The sequence below is a fragment of the Sturnus vulgaris genome, chromosome 14, assembly GCF_052056855.1.
Source record: "Sturnus vulgaris isolate bStuVul1 chromosome 14, bStuVul1.hap1, whole genome shotgun sequence".
Classification (NCBI taxonomy): Eukaryota; Metazoa; Chordata; class Aves; order Passeriformes; family Sturnidae; genus Sturnus; species Sturnus vulgaris.
Genome location: NC_142256.1, coordinates 20,115,633 through 20,136,660, shown reverse-complemented (window position 1 = coordinate 20,136,660; position 21,028 = coordinate 20,115,633). Strand labels below are relative to the sequence as shown.

The window sequence follows — 21,028 nt, the reverse complement described above, 5'->3', positions numbered from 1 at the left end:
CTAGTGTATTAAATAATGGAAATAACATTCTCATGCATGAACTTTTCAGTTGGCTTGTTGAGGAGCACATGGCCTCATCACTAGCACAGCATGAACAGCATGATCTGCTCAGGCTGTCAAAAGTGCAACCAACCTGACTTAGTGGAACTGAGAGCCTTTACATTGGCAAATTTGCTCAGTGTGTGCAATGTTAATGATGGATAATGATGGTTGGCTTAGTGCTTAGCTGAGACATCAAGAAAAAAGGAGAGAGATAAACATGTACCTTGTAATCAAAGGAGAAGAGAAAAGGCCTTTTTTTTCTCTTGCATTTTTGTTATCATTCATGCTGGTGTAATCCAAGCTTCTGAGCTGTACATTTGCATTTAGTTAAAGCTTCCAGGCCACCTTCTCTAGTCTGAAATTTATCAAGGAGGAGATATGTCCTGATGGCATCCTCTCCTCTGAATGACAGGTGTCTCTGCAGACAGAGCTCATCCTTGCACTGTGGAGGGTGCCAAACACTGATTACAGAGGTTTAGATTTGGCAGTATCCCTTCCTGCAATAAGCATCCCTGAACAGGATGTGTTCATGAGGAGATACCTGTCATTCATTCCAATATTTTCCCTTATTTGTTGCAGAGATCCTAACATTTACATGTGTTTATCAAATGTATAAAATTATACTGTTGTGATTCTGCACTGGAAACCATTTGCTCCTGTGAGGAAGAAAATGGAAACTACATGAGAAAGAAATGGCAGGACAGCTTAGAAATTATCTGTCCTATATTAACAGGGGATTGATCAGCATTTTAATTTTTGCTCTAAGATATTTCTTGTGTCAGTTAAGTGATTTGAATGCTAATCTTGCTCACTAGAAGATCATGTTATGTTGTCTTGGAGTGGGGTATGGCAGGCAAGTGCCTATATTGACTTTAATGAATATGAAAAATGCAAGGGATTCAAAGCTTTCATTTTCACAGCTTTCATTATCTGCTCTCTATGGAACTTGCAAATCTTTTTTGTGGTCTTTTAGTGTCTTATATGAGAATTTACTGACTTTCAGAATCTAATCAAAACATTTAGGTCATAGTTGATAGATTAATGTTTTTATTCACAGTAGAGAATTAAAAAGAAGGAAATATTCAATGTGGATTCAATTTTGAATGTAAGTGAAACTTGTGGATTCAATGGTCAAGAGTTTGCAACAAATATTTCCATGCAGGCTAGGGTTGATCTGAAAGTCTCCACAAAACATATCAAAGCCATTTTTTGATTTGAATGTACCTACGGCTTCACATCAGGTGTGTATCAGGCCTGAAAGTGCTTTCCTTATTCCTTGTGTAAGAAAGCCCAGAATCTGATGACAGGATCAAGCTGTCCATCTACCAGAGATTTGTGTGGTCTGTCTTACCCAATAATGGCAGCCTCTACATTCAAAGCAACCACCTTGCTATGAAAAATTATAAATGTTTTGTGGGCTGTGAACAAATGGCACACAAGTCTTTCCAGCTGACAAATGTGAAGGAGACCAGTTCCATGGAGAAGGTCTCCTGAGCTGGTACAGCCCAACCATGTCTTTACTCAAGCTTCATTTTTATGGAAAGCTGTCATGGAACCATGATAACCAAGTCATCTTCTGTAAAAACACTGCTGGTCTTTGTCAAAGAACTGTTACAGGTGAAAATGAAAAGCACTGGCAGCATGTCAAATGTGTGTATCCTCATCCTGCCAGATCCTGTGTGTGAAAATCACAAGGAAGCAAAACCATTTTTCACACATGTCTTTCTCCATTTGACCTGCTTCTGGAAGGTTTGAGGAAAGAAACTCCTCTCCATTCAAGGCTATAAGTTGTTTTAATGAAGAAAATATGGGTTTCCGCTTCCTGGTATTTAAATTTTGAAACAAAAGTAAAAATTTTAGATTATGTTAAGGGTGATTATCCTTTAAAGCTGTGTTTTGTATTGTCCTGCACTTTATATTCTCATTTATGGTCTATTGAATATGTGCATGCTGTTATCATTCCAGGCTAAGTGCAGTTCCAGATCCTTAATGAAGCATTAATGTAGGAGGCAGTGAAAGATGCCTCCACTACTTGCTTAATTAGCTTTTTCTCTTCCACCACTTCCCTGCTAGTTCAGGCAGCTGTAACTTAGGAAATAGACCTATTGGCATTTTCATTACAATATTGCTGATAACTTGGGAAGAGCATCCCAATTTACTGCCAAGATGGACCCATGCTCCACAGTGTGGGAGGATTGTCACTGCACTCCCAGCACAGACAGGGACTGTGGTAACTTCATTTTATTCCCCAGGAGTGCCAAGACTGTTGATTTGGGAGCTGAGCTTGTTGCAATGAATGCCTAAGTGGGAATGAAGTTGGATATCCAAGCTTGTCCTCTTTGATTTCAGTAATTCATGTGAAAATGAACCCGGCTCCAAAGCACCTTGCTTTCTGGGGAGGAGGAGGTGATATCCCACACTCACTGACAGGCGTTTGCAGTGACTACAGATTCGCTTATTTCATAGTGCAGATGAGAAGGCAGCTGCAGCCAGAGGCTGAAAGGAGCAGGAGTAGCAGGTTAATCTGCTGTGCTGAGGAACGCTGCTGCTGGCTTTGCAGGGGTCCGTAGAGCAGCAGCCACTGAGCTGCAGTGACAGCAGTCCTGAGTACAGTGCAGCTGCTTGAGTGACAGCCAGAAATTGGGGATCTGATCTCTGGCTGGAAGGAAGAGACTGTAACATGCTTGCAGTGGGAGAAGTTTGAAAATACTGAAATACAAGGAGTTACATGCTTTGGAACCAGATTAAACATGCATTCCTATAAAAGGGCAATATAGAGCAAAGGATCATTTGAATAATTGGGGTTTCATGATGTTTGATGAGTGTTCATATTGTGGTAGTTCATAGGTGGTTTCTTGTCCAAATGAGAGGGAAAAGGACAGAATGGAATGAAAATTAGGGAGTGAAATGTAGAGTAGGACATTTCAAGGTCCTCAAATTTTTGTAGGTATTTTGACATAACAATTTCTTTTTCTCCTGTTTTGGTAAGATTGAAGAAGTCCATCATGAGTTTGCTGAAATTTATGCACTCTACAGGCTTTGTTCTGCAGAATGTTTTTTCAAATGAAAGAGCAGAAGGAAGAGAACTGTAAGTAAATTAAAATTTCTTGCTCTATCTTTCCCTCTAGTCTATTAAAATCCACTGTGCTTCCTGCAAAGAGAAATGCACTGAGTTGTATTCCAATTGGGAAGAACACTGGCATAAATATGTGCTGTAATTAATAACTGTTCATTCAGTATCTGCTGGACAGATCAAACACCAGGGCCTCAATCCCACCTTTGCTGGCTCTGAATGGGCAGCTGCTTTTCTCTCAACCCTGGCACAGATTGTACCTCGTTGGGGGCTTCTTAATCACTGTTAATATCTTACAGTATCCTGAGAGACAAATGTTATCTGAAGCTTGCTGGAATATTGTGCTGCCTTTTAATGACAGGAAAGAGACCTCCACACAGGAAATAAGAACTTTGCTGCATGTGTTCTAGGTAAGGTTGAAATTGGAAGGTAACTTTAATGTTTATTTGTTTTGTGGTTTGTGGTGGGTTTTGTTGCCGTTTTTTGGTGTTTTTTTTTTTTTTTTTTTTTTTTTTTTTTTTTTTTTTTTTTTTTTATGGTCCCTGTCGTATTGCTAAGATGTAAGGAAAGGTTCGTCTGTAGGTGCTCAGTCTAAAATAACAATGTTGGTATGGGTTTTTAATAAGAAGCAGGGGATTTATACATATCCCTTTATGTGTACTCACCTTGAAGGTTTAGTATTAAATATTTTATGTTTTCTATTCTTGTCTCTAGTGTATTTGAGTGCTGACTAGAGGCATGGTAATTATAGAAAACAGAACAAGGAACATATGCCAACACGGAAGAGAACTTCAATGAGCTTCTGTAGCTGGTCTGCAGCAACATAAAGGATAATTATTAAATTTTCTGCAGAAAAAAGTCAAGGACATTTCCAATATTTCATTCTATAGGACCACTAATGGCTACAATGACAATTAAATTTATTACAGAATTTCATCAAGGCTGTACATGCACAAGTACTTTCCTAAAGTTTAAGTAGAAGCATTTTATTGATCCGGTCTTAGCAATCACAAAGTCTCACTCATGCAGACAGTTATTTCATAATGTATACTAATTAGCAGTGTATTGAAATAACTGCAAGTAACTGGTATAAATTAAAATGTGACTTGATAAACATAATTGTCCTTATGTACTATCTAGTGCTGTCAAGGAATCAGGATTTTTCACTTCTCCCTAAAACCAAACGAGGATACTTGCTAAACATGCTGCAGCCCTATGCTACTGTCATTCCTTCACTTGAATCTTTTAGTACAAAATTTGTGGAACATGGGTACTTATTAACCTTTTCCGTGAAAGGAGGCTGGTTTTGGGCTTATTAAAATATAGGTCAAAATAATCCCCACTCTGAGGGATGATGACGGTGTTCTCATCCACATGTTTCTAATGTGAATCTAACCCTGAAACAAGGTAAAATCTTCAGGAATCCTAAACTACTGGATAATCCACTCTACTCTTAACAGGAAATCAGGCTGGAGGCAAAGCTATCCTTTACCAAAGCCTATTGAAGCCAGTAGGAGATTTTCACCTGTTTCTGTGGGTTTTGGATTAGACCCAAGCAGCTTTTGAAACCAATGCATGGTGCATGTTCTCTGTAAAATCAAACTGGTCCCAGGCAGTCTCCTCACTTTGGCTCTTTTATGCTCACAGGCACATTTAGAGCCCACATCTCCCTGACAGGGGTGGAGTCACCTGAGTGTTCTGTGCTTCTGGGCCACACATATCAGGATTTTATCTTGCCTTTCTCTCCGCAGTACAGTAGTACAACAAAACAGATAAAGCCAAGATTACCAGCGTGCTTTGAGGCTGCATGACTCATTCCACACACTCATTCTTGCCACAATAAAAAAATACTTGGCTTAAGGGCCTGAGTGCTCACATCACCTAATTTGATACCATTACATTTTGACGCTAATAGGCTGCTCTTACAAAGAGCATGTGAAGCCCAACTTGAAAAAAATCCCACTTTGTTAAGAATTGCAACATATAAAAGAATGAATAGCCTTGGCAAAATTTAGATTCCACTCTTTCCACTTGTCTTCAAAAAAGGCATTATTCCACCTGCCTTTTTCTTGTAGTTAGTTTCCCATCAAACTTATCAAAGGCAGGAAATTAATAATCTGATTTAAGTACCCTTCCATTTTCCACAATCCAGAGAAAGATCTGAGATTAAGAAAACAACAACAAACTCTTAAGGGCAAAACAATATTTCTCTTTTTTTTTATGCAGGTTTCTCAGGTTTTGGTGGTAGAGGACGAAGTGTTTGCTCTTTTGCTGTCATTTGTTTTATTCTTACCCTGAGGAATAAGGAAAATCAGGAGACCTGGGGAGCTGCAGAGAGATAAAAAATTATATTTTGGGCAATACTTTGAATAAGTAATGACAGAATACTCAGTGTTTAAAATCATATTACTGCTACACTTCAGTTCTTTCAGATGCAGTCTAAAATTAATTAGGATTTCAAATTATGTTATTTTTATTTCAAATGTATATCAGTATAGAGGTTCAATGCCTATAGTCTATGTATTTCTCTATCCCCTGGAGCTTTGCTTCAATGAATATGTAGAATGTTGCATTCATTTTTCACTTTTTACCTCCAGAAAACATACTTTTCCTTTGCATCTGCATTAAAGAGAAGTGGTTTTTATAGGGGGTACACCTCAGAAGCTGTATGTAAATACCTTTCTGGTAAAAAGTCAATAATATTGATGTTTTGTACTTCTGCTGTGTTAGTTTTTCCTACTTTAGAAATGTTTACAGGCAAACATTAAATGTAAATACCTTAAGATGCAGAACAGCTCTGTCTCAAATATTGCCTATATTTGTCATTATTCTAATATAAACAACGTACAAGTATTTATTACACAGACCTGCCCAGTAGTATTTTCTGTTTCATAAATAAATTATGCATAGTACATTTTTCACTCTTGAAAAGGTAATTAAATACTACTTTCAAAGAAGAAAATAACTAATGTAGATATAATTATAATTCAGTTTCCTTTCTCTTAATCAAATAAGATTGGAGATTTTTCATTTTTCTTTGTGTTTTTTTTTTCCTAGACTTCCAGATTTTCACTGACTTTACACCTTATTGCACCTATGTAAGTAAAGCCATACCTACATGTAATTAGCAGTAGTACAAGAATTTTTTACAAAATTTATTTGAATGACCTGCATTTGCTTTTTGGGAACATCTTTCTGTGGGGCTAAGAATTTTGCTGTAGGCTTCAACACCAAGTTTGCTATCTTTTCAACTTTACTTTTCTTAATAGATCATTCTTAGCAAAGCAGCTCTTACGGAACTTATTTTTTACTGCTCCATATTTTACATTCCAATATTCCATATTGGCTGGAGTGAAATAACTGTTTGCTTAATTTCCCTCTTTCTCTCTCTGCCTCCCACCTTTGTTACCTTATTGTGCATCTCTTATTAATGCCTTTTATTTTTCCATCGAGTTTCCAAACTCATGAATAAGTCTCAGGAATGTTTCTTTTCAGTCTTCTCTGAGCACAAAAAAAAAATTCAAGGGAGTCTAAATTTTGTGTTTGTTTTCACCCAATGCTTTTACTTACCAGGGGACTTATACTGGTGACAGAACCTGTAGCTCCCCCAATGCCCATCTCAAACATTCAGACCAAAAATTAGTATTTCTTTTATTGCTTTTTAATAACCTCACTTGCCTGAACACAAATCTGTATCTGGATTTGTCCCCCTCTCTTTGTGTCAAATAACTTATTGCCACTAGAATAAATGATGGGCTGATCTAGACACCAGCAAAGAGACCAGCATTTTACATCAGGATTTCTGGGTCTGAATGTGATTCTGCCTCATGTCTCAACAGTGAGTTAGAGTTGACAAAGTCAGTTTTGTGTTGACCTAATCCACATCAAGATTAGTGGAAACAAAAGTGATAAGAGGGCAAGAAGTGAGATATATGATTGGGATCCATGACAGAAGACTCCAGATTTTATTTTATTCATTTCACCCCTTCTGTGCTAAACCCAGCTCGATTCTGGCACTCCAATGGCAGGTTTTGGTTAGCCTTAGCCTCTTGAGCAGTATCTGACTATTCAAGCTGTCCCTTGTGGAGGGGGCTGGAGATGAAGAAAGGTTGTTGATTTGCAGATGTCTCTACTCCAGGTGGTTTTTGATAAATGACATTAATCTCCTCTGCAAAGTGGTGGTGAGCAATGTCCTGGAGCTCTGATTTTGGCAATGTTGGCAGAGCTAACACCTGTTGAGCATTACCACCCTTGGAGTGGAATGGTGGGATGGGTGCTGTATCTCTTTTCACCTGCCAGCATGTTATGGAAACAACTTTCAGCCCTAGTTTAGCTAAATACTTTGGAGATGCATCACTGACAAACAAGGCATTGTTTCCAGGAAAGAAACTTTGCCCCATGTCTTAGGGTAGTTACCTGGGATTGTTCAGATTTTGCCTAATCTTAGTACATAGTTATTTGTAAAAGTCCTTGCACTTTGTGTAGGCCCATAGAAAATACTGAAACTAATTCCAGATTAAAGCACTGTTCACTAGGAGATTATGTGAGAGAACTGAGGCACTTTAAGAATTCATTCACATTTTGAAAATCTTAATGAAAAGAAAAATAATTCAACTGAGATCAATGATGGGCACATTCCCTTTCTCACTAACCAATGTAGAATAAAAAAATCAGCATTCTTCACTCTACTGGAGGTTGATTCTTGTTGCAAGTGTGTTTCATCACCGTTGCTAGTATAGTGGATTGGTACTGAATGAAGTTTAGCTCCCCAACAGCAATGTGGGAAATAGTAAAGGCATGTATTTTTTTTAAGGCTACGTAAACAGTACTTAAACCATGGGCCTGGTTTAACTTTCAGCCCTATGTTTGTTTTGGAAGAATAAGGGAGAAGTAGAGGAGAGAAATATTTTTGTGTCAGAGGTAATTGCCAGAGGAGCAAATAGTGCTTGTTTCACAGTCTCACCTTTAGGACATTATTCAAAACCTGCAACACTCCTTGGAAATATTCCCGTAACCTTCCCTGAGCTGCAGCCTGAATCAGGTCTGAGTTGGCAAGGAAATGCTCAAAGCTCTGGACTAACCTGGCTTTTCACAGCCCCCAGTCCTGCCCCTGTAAAGAAGTAAAAGGAAGCCCAACAGAGTCACAGGAGGCAGCCTGGGGAGCGAGTGCTTGGCTGGTTTGTACAAGCATTTGCTTTTTAGGGGCTTGCACTCTAGAACCTGGGGAAAGGAAACTGGAAGTTTTATTTGTTTGACATAATTTCCAGTGCGTCCATCTTTATAATTCAACCTGATGTCTCAATCTGAGAACATTTTTTATTCTTGGTGATTAGGAGTGAGCTGTCACCCAAAGTGCCTGCTAGGAATTTCCTAATTAACATGCAAATCAAGATTTGCCTCAAGGTGTTGCTTAGAACCATAAGAAATACAAAGAAATATCTACCAGACATGTGTGGCAGGACTTGAAGAAAAGAATGGGTCCAGAGAATACTGTCTGCTTGTACCAAAACCATCAAGGAAGTGCAAGTAACAAATTAATTAAACTGGATTATAGTGAGTCACGAGGCCACATGAAGTGTCCAGTCTTAATTAGCTAATATTGGATTGGGGCTTGAAGCAGGAGAGTGGTAAGGCTCTACTCAGAGCTCTGGGAGGATGCCTATAATAGGAGAGAAATTTTGGAAACTGTCTTATGTCAAAGGAAAGCAGCTTTGGGTAGTGGGACTGTGCAAGGCTCTGGTTTGTGCTGCCTGCAGAGAGTTCCAGCTGAGCTGCTCCCTGCTGGCACTCGAGGCCAGATCGTCCAAGGTCGATGTCCTCATCAGCATCCCTCTAGCATAACGTGGTCAAATAAATGAGCATTTTTCACTCAGCTAGAGACTAGTCCTTATTGCAACTGTCTTTTATCACTGCTGCTACCAGGTGCCTCCAGGCAGGGCTCCACACCAAAGCTTTTCACGCTGGGTACAAGTTCTGTGTTTAAACAGCTCTGTCACCTTAGTGTAGGGGAAAGAAGACTTCCCCTCTGGAGGGCTTACAGCTCACAATCCAGAATCCTCTAGTGTGTCACGAGATATTACCTAAGCAACAGGGCTCTGGAATGAGCCAGCTCCAGAGATGAGAACAGGCAGGCAACCAGAAGCACTGGCACTTCCTTCCATGGAGGTACAAATTGTTTGTAATGGCTTCCACATGTTAGCATAAAAGGCAGCTTAGAAACGTGAGTGATAAATGGCAGCACCACAAATTATTTCTATTCTAAGGAAAAGCTTTTGCAGGCAATAATTCTGGCACCTGTATCTATTAGCAACAGATTAATGGGAAGGTTGAAAACAAGACAGGGTGGCATAATAAGGTTAATGATCTCACCCTGCACCTAAATACACTCATCTGGGTGGAATTCATATTGGTGGTTGACTTGGTGAGAAATCCTTTGGTTGGGAACAGGGGGCTTATGGGGAGTATAGCTTTCTTCTTCTTTACTTGGAAAAGAACTTGGGACGAATCTTGAGTTCAGCTTAATCTGAGTTATGACAATAGAATTCAGCAGGTGTAGAGAGTCTCTTAGGGGAGGCAGTCAGCTGCCAATTAGGGTTTAAGGCAAAATTTACTCTAAATTTTGTATATTGCAGATCTGATAACATTGTAAAATATCGAAGTCTTTCTTGTAGTAATATGCTGGACTACAAGAGTTTGTTATAAGTAGTAGTTTGTGTTTAAAAAAATAGTTTGGAATGAAAAAGATTTTTTAAAATATGAAGAAGTCCTTTAAAATTAAACTGTTTGACCTGTACTGTTTAAGTTATAAAATCTGACTTGCTAGTCAACTATTATGAGTGTGTTGTTTTCTGAGATTTTGATGCGTGTCCAGCGACCAGTAACATGTGTGGACATTAGCAGCTGTTTAAATGTTCTAATTGTTAGGGCCTATTGCAGTTTAAGTCGAATATCACAATCTTTTAGATAAAACTCCGTGCATTAGAGCTGTATTTGTGTGGTTTTGTTTGCGGTGCAGCTTGTTTCTCATATCACCAGGAGGTGACAGGCTGCAGCAATCAGTGCACACAAGGGAAATGTGTACAGCATTGGAAACACAATTGCTTTGTTCTTGACCTGTACTTAACTGCTCTTCAGTGTAACAGCAGGGGTTTCTATTTTGATGATTTGCCTAAGAAATGTAAAAAGGAAGTTACAGACTCAAGTCCTGTGGAGCTGTGTGGCTGCTAAAGGTTTCTGGAAAATAATAACTATTTGTTGGGAAAGAAATTGTACTGACACAAACTCATTTTATTAGCCTGTGTTTGAATAACAGTGGGTCACCAAGGTCATGGACATTTTTCCTTATCAGATAATTTCTTAGGGAAATAAACAATAATGGCTGTAAACTGCATGTGTGTAGATCAAGGGAGGAGAAGGTGGGCAGCTATGGATGAAATTATTTTTGTATCCAGTGGCCTGTCTTTGCTTGTCAGCATTGGCAATCCTGTAATCAAAGCTTCATCATGAGTAGAAAAACAGCTTTGGTACTTTTGATTCAGTTGTCTTTGTTTCATGTGGGAACAAGTCTCAAACCAAGGCTGGCAGAATTCAGGATCAACTACAGATCTATGGTTGCAGAGAACAGTGAAAGGAATTTGATGTGATCAAAGCAGGATTGCAGAATATGGAATCTCATTTGATGACGAGCATGAATAAGTAGTTTGGAATTGTTTTTGTCTTTAATAAATACAAACAGAAAAATTACTTGCAGCCAGCTATGTTGTAAAGTAAAGAAATTATCTGTTGGCAGACTATTGGCCTTATAAGCTTACTGACCTAGGTCCATCATTGGGTATTTTTTTGTGTGTTTTGCTATAAATCACATTATATATGCCAAAACATGACAACTGTTTTTTACTGAATTTAAAATTACTTTCAGAATTATCTGGATATTTGGAAATTCTTTTGTTTCTGCTTGTTACATTTGAGATACTTTACAAATCCCAAATTCTTTGGCTAAATGAGTATTTTCCCTTTAATCTTGCTTTCTGTATATGTTTTTAAAGCTTTAGGAAACTTTAGTAGAGAATGTAATATCTTAATATATTCCTTGATTGGACAATTATCATTATTTCAGTTTTAATATAGAATACTTTAATATGGTTTGTCTTTTATTTAAATGCTGCTATTTGAATGATCTCATTTTTATTCAAGATCTTTGAAATTTTCCAGGCATGATTCAACCAAATATATCTTGTCATATTCTCCCAGTGTCTGCCTAGTTTCATTACTTTGCAAAGTAGCTATTGCAGAATAGCTTTTCTTTTCAGCAGAAGTAATCTGTAAATTATTTGTGAACAGGAAAGAACTTTCTCAAAACTACTCCAATATTTAAGATGGTATCTCCTGCTGTTCACATCCAAAGAAATATAGTTCCATAAAATCAAGACTATTCCATACTAAGCAGGGAAAGTGAAAGTATGGATTATTTGTAGGTGTTATTTCAACTTTAGTGCATCTAACCAAATGGTAATCTTCCCTAAATTATAGCCAAGCAGTTTGTCCAGCACCACTGGGTGAAATTATTTATGTCTTCCAAGGTCATTACCTTTTCTTGTTATCTTAGGTGGTGTTGAGAACCGTGTGTTAGTTCCTTTCCCTATATATTGAGTTTTCACCTTGTAAAAAAATGTAATGCCAGCACACTTGCCCTGACTGGATACATTTATATGTATGTATTTTTATGCTTCAGGTGACCAGGACTGCTAAAACATTATTTCTCCAGTAAATCTTGACAACCCAAATTGAAAAGAGTGCATTACTAGTGTGAGACCTCTATCGTTGTTAGGTTTACCTTATTGACTGAAACTGCTCAGCCTTGCATTATTTTGTATCTCTATTTTAACATCACTTGAATTAACAGAGAATTGGAAGTTCCCTAGCAGCATTTTTATTATTTGCTTTCCGAAAGATTGCTGGCCTAGCTGTTTCTCATTTGTATGCTTGGTTATAATACATGAATTGCAAAAGACTGCCTAATATCTCAAGTGCATAAATTAAAGCCCCAACACATGATACACACAAACCTTATGCATCACTGTTGTATTGTGTGGGCTGTGACATTTTAAGCTCAGTTGCTGCCAGTTTATCTCCCAGATATGATGCACTGGATATTCTACTTTCTGTAGTTAAGTGAAAGATCCAAAATCACATGCACAGGACTAATATTTTTCATTTTTCGGTCTTGATTGATACCAACGATTCATTGCACTTTATAAAAATTTTAAAAGTCGATCATACTTTACCTATTTACATTGCTCATTGTCTTGCTTCTTTTTCAAATTGCAAGTGCTAAATAAGGATATTGCATCTGTAGTTAATATGAATAATTACTGAAATGCCAAGACTGATCTTGGAATCTCTATGAATGAGCTACAAGAGTTGATAATCCTCTTCTGTTTTAATTAATTACAGGAAAATAATCTGCTAGTCTCATCAACTGTTTTCAAAGTAAAAAAAAAAAGAAGCAACAGTATCTAATTTCAGTTAAATCTATAAATGTCAAAAGCCCCCACCAAACCAAAAAACAACCTGAAAAGAGAACTCTTGATGTATTTTCGGTATTTAATATTTGCCTACTAACCAAAAGTTTAATTTAAATAAAATATGCAGTCTTAAAATAATTTGCAGGTTACTTGCTTAGTGCCTAAGTTCTTTGGGGAATAAAAATTTTGTTTTAGAGTGACTGTTGAGAGACTTGTGTTGCAAGGTGCTCCTTCTTCCTCAACCCCCCAGGGCAATCAGCCCCTTTTTGTTGTTATTTCCTATTCATCTTAGAAATGCTCTGCTGAAGCTGCTGCATTGTTAATGAAAACTCGCTGTGTAGTGCCCACAATACTCTCCTTTGAATAAGGAAATTAAATTTTAAAAGCTTAATTAAGATAATGCTGAAGATCTGGTTTACCTACAAACAAATGGTATCAGAGTTAAGGGAATGAACGTTGCTATGCCAAAGAGACTCCAAGACAGACATCTCTCAGCTGATGGGGTGCTGGTTTATTTGTAAGCAACTGTGTAGCTTTCTTAATTATTCCTCATCACTAGTGAGGTAGCAGATAATTTAATTTGTGATAATGCTGACAGAGAGGCTTCCTCATTACCATCAAGTTAATTTGTGCTATTAAATGTGCCTGTTACCTTCCCACTCAAATTGTGAGCCATTGTGAGATGTGTCCTGTTGCAGAGCAGCTCATTTCATGAACAGTTGCTAACTAGAGAACTATAGTGCAACTTGTGATTAAAGTATTTAAATTTTGGAGTGTTCTGAGGACCTGGTATGAATTAAGAAACTGCTGAGTGGATTTCACTTATGGGATTTTTGATTTGTAGCCACAGTTCCACTAAGACTTGTGTTGGGATGTGGTCTGGCATGTACACACTGGCATGATTTTTGTTTATGAAGTGAATCCTGCTTGGTGTTATAGCAGAAGACATCTCATTTTAGACTTCTGAAAAGAAATTCAGACCTTGCTCCAGGCATTCATCTTTAACTTCCCAACAGATGAATGTCTCAGTCCAGGAAGTCAATTAAGCTTCATGACAGTTCCACTGGTTCTTCACCTGTTGATTACAAAAACAGGGCTGCCTGACAGCTACCTGATAAATCTTTATTCTGAGGGATTGAAGAGCCCAAACTTCTTTTAGTCATTAAAATAACATATAAAAATATAGATTATTTCTTTTTTTATTTTATTTACATAGTATTCAAATAGAAACTCTATATTTTACCTTTAAAGTATTGGTTTTTAATAAATGTATTGTTGTATTGTATCCTGTTCTTACAGGATAGCTGAGTGCTTGTAAATAGCATTAAAAGGTAGGACAGAAGAAATTTAGGGTTTTTGATACCATTTGCCAAGAACCAAAAATAAAAGTAAGAAGCACATGCATATAATGAGGGGTGTAGCATTTGTGTGAATGGATGTTCAGGTTTTGTTAACTGCCAGACTGGAACAGGAGTCATAATTATGACTTCTTTTTCTATCCAGAAGATTTTCAAGTGTAATTTTATAGAACAGAAGAAAACATAAGTGGATTGGAGGAAAAGGAGGATAGCAAGAAGAAGCATATTTTGCCTTTTATCGCTGTTGAATTTAAGCACAGAAAAGTTTAGGGGTTCATTGTCTACTTGTCAAGACTTGTAGTCCTTGTCTTTAAGTTTTATCATCTAAACTCTATTTCAACACCCCCTTTAAGAGGAGTTAGTCATAAAACAGCTCCCTGAAATACCAGTAGTGGTGGGTGGGGATAGTTGAGCCTACTACAGCCAGAAAGGAAAAAATCTTATGTTGAAAAGATGAAAGATTCAAGCCATTTTTGTGCCAGCTCTGAGATCTGTGAACAGACCTGTCTTTGTGGAAGCAGATGCAGCACTGGGAAGCTGAGTGGGAAAGCCTCCGTAGGGCTCCTGAGCACATTGTTACACATTACACATTTCATCTGTGCTGGTGTCAGTCAGACAGGGAGGTTTCTTGAGGGAATATGTCAGAGTGACATTCAGTGACAACACCTGGAAATATAGTGTGTTATTAATGGTAGGCAAATCTCACAGGGCTGCCTTCTTTCCTTACCTTTTCTCAGCCAACTGATGCAGGAATCCTCTCTGAAAGTGGTCACAAATAGGACTTTATGTCTCCTTATATTAAGAAATGTTCCATGTCTTAGGCAGACAAACAGTATCAAGCAGAATTAAGTTTAATATGAGGGAATACTGCAGTCTCTTGTAGGAAATCAATGCAGGCACTGAAGTCTCTACTCACAAAGGCCCCATGTTCACTGAACACAACTCTGCTCCATTGGACATATTCCTTTCTGTTAGGAAAGCCAGGGTTCCAGACCCTATTAAATCTTAAGTCTCTAGTGAAATTAGATTTCCCCCAAAAAAGTCAACATTTTCCCTTGCTTGCTTTTTTTTCTTCAGGCTAAATTTAAAGTCACAATTCCTTTTTCTGTCTCTCAATCACTCTTCTGAAGTCAAAACAATCTCTCAGTTGTACATGTTTGGCTCTGAGTACAGCAGATGTGTTTCCTGATTAAAATATCCCCAAATTTGTCCCTTTAGGTGCAGGAGCACACAGAGAAACATGAAGCATCCAATGGCGCTCAAGGGTAAGAAAAGTGAGATGTGAGCCATCATCCATGATTGTGTGAGGCTGTGCATGGATGGTAGTCAGTGGATGCATGCAGAGAGCAGTTTGCATGTCCCAGCAGTGACTCAAGCAGGAAGCTTTGTCTCCACGTGCATGACCCCTTGCACACACACAGAATTTCCTGCAGGTTCTCTACAGCAACCTGGCTTTCAGTGGTGTTCACTTCCAGCACAGCATTTAACCCAAGGGTGCTGATCTATGATCAGATCGCTAATAGAGTCTCAGATTCTCCTTCCAGCAGCTGCTGTTCAGATGTTTCCCTGTGCCTGGACATCTGAGCACGGCAGGTCCCACCCAGGCACTCCTTCAGTGACAACTCTCACTCTTTTCTCCCTGTAGCTTTGGCCTGGAGATGCTTTCAGTGATGGTCACCTTCCTTCTTGGAATCTTCAGATTTTGCTTTCTGAGTGATGAGTCTTGATAACTCCCTGCACCCCCCTGTAGGCAAATCCCTTATGGCAAAGAAGAATGATTTTTATTTTTTTTTATAGTAATGAAAGAGCACACTCTCTTTAACTTGTGCTTACAAAATACTATTGCTATTTTTTTGTTTGTTTGGGTTTTTTTGTTTGCAAGTTTTTTTGTTTGCAAGTTTTGGAGGCTAGGGAAGAATTTCTCATACAAGTTAGACAAGAAGCTCTGTGGACTCTCACTTTAGGTTAATTAACTGGGGACTCTGGGTAGCATTAAAGCATGGTATGCCTGCCTGTGATTTATTTCTCGCTCTTGGCTTGTATGATATCAAGCTGAGGGTCAGAATATGACCACTGCCAGAAGTTTAAGCCCTTTATCCTATTTAGCATGCTAAATAAGAAAATAAATAAGAAAAAGAAACCTGCAGTTCTCACACCCACAGCTTTCAGGACACACAGCTGCTTCTATCCAAGAAAGGTTTCACTGGGTAAGGGCAGCCAGCCTAGACAGTTTGGTATTTGGTAAACATCATGCAAAACAAAGGAAGCAGGGTTTTAGCCATCTCACTCAAAAATTTTACTTTTCATTCTGGATACATTTATCCATTTCTCTAATTCTCTTTAATCCACTCTCCTCTGTTTTATGCATTACTCAATTCTTTATATGCATTCCAATTTACCTTTCAAAGCCAGTATTTTTCTGCCATTCAAAAATGCTCAATTAAGAATTTTCATTTGAAGAATGCATGTGGCAACTCTCCTGCCCTCTTCAAATGACTTATAGCTGAAATCAAAGTGAACCCCATATTTGAGTGTACCATTCCTCATTTTCAATTTGAGCGGACCATATTAAATTTCTGCAAAGACTTGTGCTGGGAAATCTTTTTCACTGGAGTATTTGGGAAATGCAAACAAAAAGGAATATGAACAAAGAAAATTGATATTCATATGACATTTTAAAATGTATTCTGCAGGCTCTCTGCAGAGATCCATTTTTCCTGTTTCATCAGTTATATACAGCAGAAACTAAAGTAATGCCTGCCACTAGAGCAGATTTTTTTTTATGCCTTGCCACTCTTGCAGGTCTTGTGGGCAGATTTTTTCACTTTTGCTGGTTCCAACTATGTATTCTCTTAGAGTGGAGAAATTCCAGGTGACCAGAAGCAGGAGAGAGAGTTCTTTATATCTTTTCCCCTGGAGGTTCTAGTACAAGTCATGGCAAAGGAGATGCCAGCTGATACAATTTAGAGTACCCTAATGCACTTCCAGGCAGCTTGGCCTGGAGTTGAAGGCAAAGAGACAGGAGCTTTTCATTTGTGGGGAGCCTGACTGATCATGGAGCAGAAGGAGAACCAGTAACATTAAAATATTAAAGTCTTTTCTCTCCCTTTGGTTCAGCAGTAGGAGATTCAAGTTTAAATTAATTTTGGCTCATTTACATCTTGATCCTGCCTTGTAATTAGGCACTTTGAGGTGAACATTGAGGGAGACAGTTAGAAGACACAGCTCAGCAGATGACTGATGTATATATAGACACAGACAGGGACCATTGTGACAGACCTGAACTATTTAGCTCTCTTCTCTTTCACACTGTCTGCAGCCCTGGCAGCTGATGACAGATGTCTCACAGGTGGAAATTAACTCCCTTAAACCAGGAGGATGTAGGAACGTTTTTTATCTCTGGGATTATCAGTTATAAAATTATGAGTGTGTTTTATATAAACAAATCCATTCCATGACAAGATGTTGCCCATTCATGTTTATAGCTGGCTGATGGGCAAAATGTGTAAGTTTACTGGTCATTTGATGAGTGTCATCTGCAACACCTGGGAATGGGTTTAATTTCCTCAATCTTTATCCCTTTCCTAAGTTTAAGATCAAATGTGAAATATCTGTTGATATTTGCTCTCTGAACTTGAGTTTCCCTGTCCATAGCTCTGCAAGTGTCCCCTTCAATCGAGCAGAAACATCACTATGGGGCAATCCAAGACACCACTCATGACAGCAGCATTGATGTGCTTTTAGCTCCTGCTGTCAAGAGAAAACAAATTACCTTGGGTATTTTGTTTTGGTTTTTTAATGGCAATTCCACTTACCCAGAGGTAGGTGAGAGGAGAAATGACATGTTATTTTCACTTGCAAGTTGTTTCTCATTTTAAAATCCATAGTCAGATGACAGCTGAGACCCCACGAGGCAAGCATTTGTACCATTTTTGTAGTGTTCTTCCATTGCTTTCTTCTTGCAGCTTTTAAATAAAAGATAAATTTAAGGTAAAAAGAAAAGCCTCATATAAACCTTTAATATCCTTACCTGAAAAGAAAATATTTCTGTAGAGCCTTAGTAAACCCAGGCTTAACAGAAGACTCTGAAGGATAATTTCTAGCTCTGCCTCGATGAAAACAAACTAAAATAAGAATATGAATATATCTGTGATGAAGATAATGATTGTAATAGTGACTCTAATAAGTAGTAAGACATAGCTGGGTAGCTTGAGGTGTCTTGGCAGAACTATGTGACTGACATCACTCACATTTCATTTGAGATCTGTTGCCTTGTGTTTCACCAGGAGAATATAATGCACCAGGAAAACAATATTTGTGCCATTTTATGATCACAACAGTCCTGTGGACTACACAATCCAAGCCCTGCTGGGAGTGAACAAAGTAGATTCATAAAAGAATTTTTGCTTTTCCTCAGACAGTTTTCAGGACCCTGGTGGAGTTAATGACAGAGTTCGGAGACCATTGATCTCTGTGCAAGGAGAGTTAAAGGCAATGAACACAAGTAAGGAAGGCACCATGGAAAGCCTACTTAGCCAGGAGGATGTAAAAAAAAATGAAAAAAGATCAGGATCATTCAAGGCACTTTAGGAATACCTTGTGAATTCCTTTTCCTGAAGGCAAGCCATTCTTGTCAAGGCAAAAAGTTAGCAAGCATGACAAAGTCTCCTAAGACTTTAGGAGAGCCTGGTTAATTTTAAACTGGACCGGCTCTACCCTGTACCCAGAATGTTCAGAGAAAAGGCAGTCTGAGTGCTTGGAATACCCACACATTTGTGCTGAGTCCAATTTGAAGAGGTTTAAAACAAACAGATTTGGCAGCAAGATTTTCTAGTAGCAATGTGCTCTGTGACAGCTAAAAGAGACATGAAAATCCAGATTTTCTTCAGAGGTTCTTAAAAGGAAGCTCTGCTGCAAAGGGAGAGACAGAACAGCTTCAGGAGACATATTACTCTTGTAGGAACATGAAGCTGGCAGGGTTAGGGGGAGGTTTTGGTGGTATCAGCCTTGGCCTCATTTCCACTGTTCGTTCTTTGACTATTGTGGAGCTTGAGGAGTCATGATCTCTAAGAGGCCTTTTACTCAGAGGGAGGTGCTGGAGAAGCCACTGAGGCCCAGGAGAGCTCAAAGGGCTTCACTCAGGACCACTGTTTATAGGGTTACAAGATGATTGACTTTGGTTATCAGCAAGTTTCCATCCTGGCTGTAACCCATGTCAGTAACTGGGCTGTAACAGTGGCACTGCTCCACTTGGGCTGTGATTCAGGTAAATAGTTCGCCAGGGCTGCAGAGGATAATTGCTGAAGGTTGGCCTTGTTTGGGCAGCTGCTCTTCCTGGTTACTCCCATCTGCACCATTCAAGAGCTCCTGGTAAGATCCAGAAGTGCCTCACGGCTTGATCAGTGTGGTCAAGGGACACTTCACCTCCCAGATGGTTCAGTCAAGGTTTATCAGGAGCTTCTGAGATTGCAATCAGGCCAAAGGATGGAGTGGGGTAAAGGACCACCACACTCACACAATGTTAGAGTAAAATTACAGTTTCCCTATTACTTGTACGACAATTAAGAGCAGCTACTCTGCTCTGTTACACTCTTGTTGCCAGCAAATTATAGGAGTGCAGCATTATTTATGTAGAAGTGAACTGCCAGTGTTGAGGAATGTTGAAGACCCTAATCCTAAGAATTAAAATGACAGCTAATGACCTATGAGTGAAAAGAATGTGGCTTTATCCCCGAAGATATAAGCTACATTTATGCATTGGTTTATTATTTATGATGAATCTGTCATGTGCACTTGAGAAATTGCACATCAGGATCCACAACAGTCTTACAGAATATTTCATAACCTCTGGCTGCTAAATTGATAACCTTGGGCTCTTTACTGATTCAGCTTTTCTTGCACAACCCATCCCATCATTTTGCTCACCAGTTCTTTGGAAATAAGAAGTTTGTCTCCTAAAATTACTTTTTTGAAAGACAGTGTACTCTCTGTTTCATCTAATCAAAGCAAGGCACTTATTTTTCCTCCTGTGCCTCATTTAGGCATTCCTTGTCAAACACCAAATCCAAGCCTAAATGACTGCTGGCTTGGGAGCTCTGTTTCTTTTATGGATTCTGCCAAACTCTGGCATCCAGCCCAGAAGGAGCTTAAAGCAAACTTATCTCATTTCCACTGAGGTCTAATAGGTGTGGGAATTCCCCTGAGGTAGTACAGAAGTAATTTTCTCATCAGTTGTCAATGGTCCCAATTCACATGGCACAGATAATTTAAGCATCTCAAAAGGGTAGCTTTAATTTAATAGCAGCTCAGGCTGGGTCCATGACCTTGAATAGAAAATTCAGGGTTTTTCCCTGATTTGTGAACTCTGCTGTATTTTATTGACTTCCTGTTCATCTTATATTTTCTAATGAAAGTAGTCACCCTCACAGGAGATATATATGAGGTATTTTGTGAGTCCTTGCAATAATGTTACTGATGGAGGCCAGTTTTACATGTTTAGAATAACTCTGTCATTGCACTGAGTTTGGCTGAGAGAATTTATACCATCATCTAATTAAAAAAAAAAGTCCTATCTTCAGCTTTTCCTATCAAATGACAAATCCAGATATTAGACACTACTGAGAGAAGAGCTTTCACAGAAAAAGATGTGTATCATGTTTGTAGGTGATATCCCTGGGATAATATTTAGTATCAGGTGATACTTTTGCACTGTACTTTGCCTCTGAACAGGGTTAGTTGCAATATTCCATTTTGTAACTGAACAAAGGAACAGGGAGAGGAAAGCCAAAAGCAACCAAATTGGCTGGAAGTAAATCGTTCTTCATTTGTTGGCTTTTGCTTTTCTTGGGAAAATTCTTTCTTGGGAAGGTAGGGGGAGAATATGGTCTTAAAATGGCTTTTTGTTTTGAGACACTTTAAACTGTTTTGTAAATGATCCATAGGAAGCAAAATATTTTGAACAGGGATTGTTTTAACAAAACTGGGAAAGTGTGAATGTAATTTGGTAATTTGGGATAGGGAGAAATGTCCCA

General features: G+C 38.5%; 1 long non-coding RNA gene across 1 annotated transcript in view; it reads left to right on the top strand.

The window, feature by feature from the left end:
• Window positions 1-3,029: 3,029 nt before the first annotated feature.
• The window catches only part of LOC148222197 (uncharacterized), a 34,295-nt gene continuing 16,296 nt past the window's right edge, over window positions 3,030-21,028 (top strand). Inside the window, exons 1-4 of the long non-coding RNA XR_015806845.1 lie at window positions 3,030-3,130; window positions 3,415-3,525; window positions 6,173-6,213; window positions 15,216-15,262. This is a non-coding gene — a long non-coding RNA (uncharacterized LOC148222197). The remainder of the gene's footprint in view (window positions 3,131-3,414; window positions 3,526-6,172; window positions 6,214-15,215; window positions 15,263-21,028) is intronic.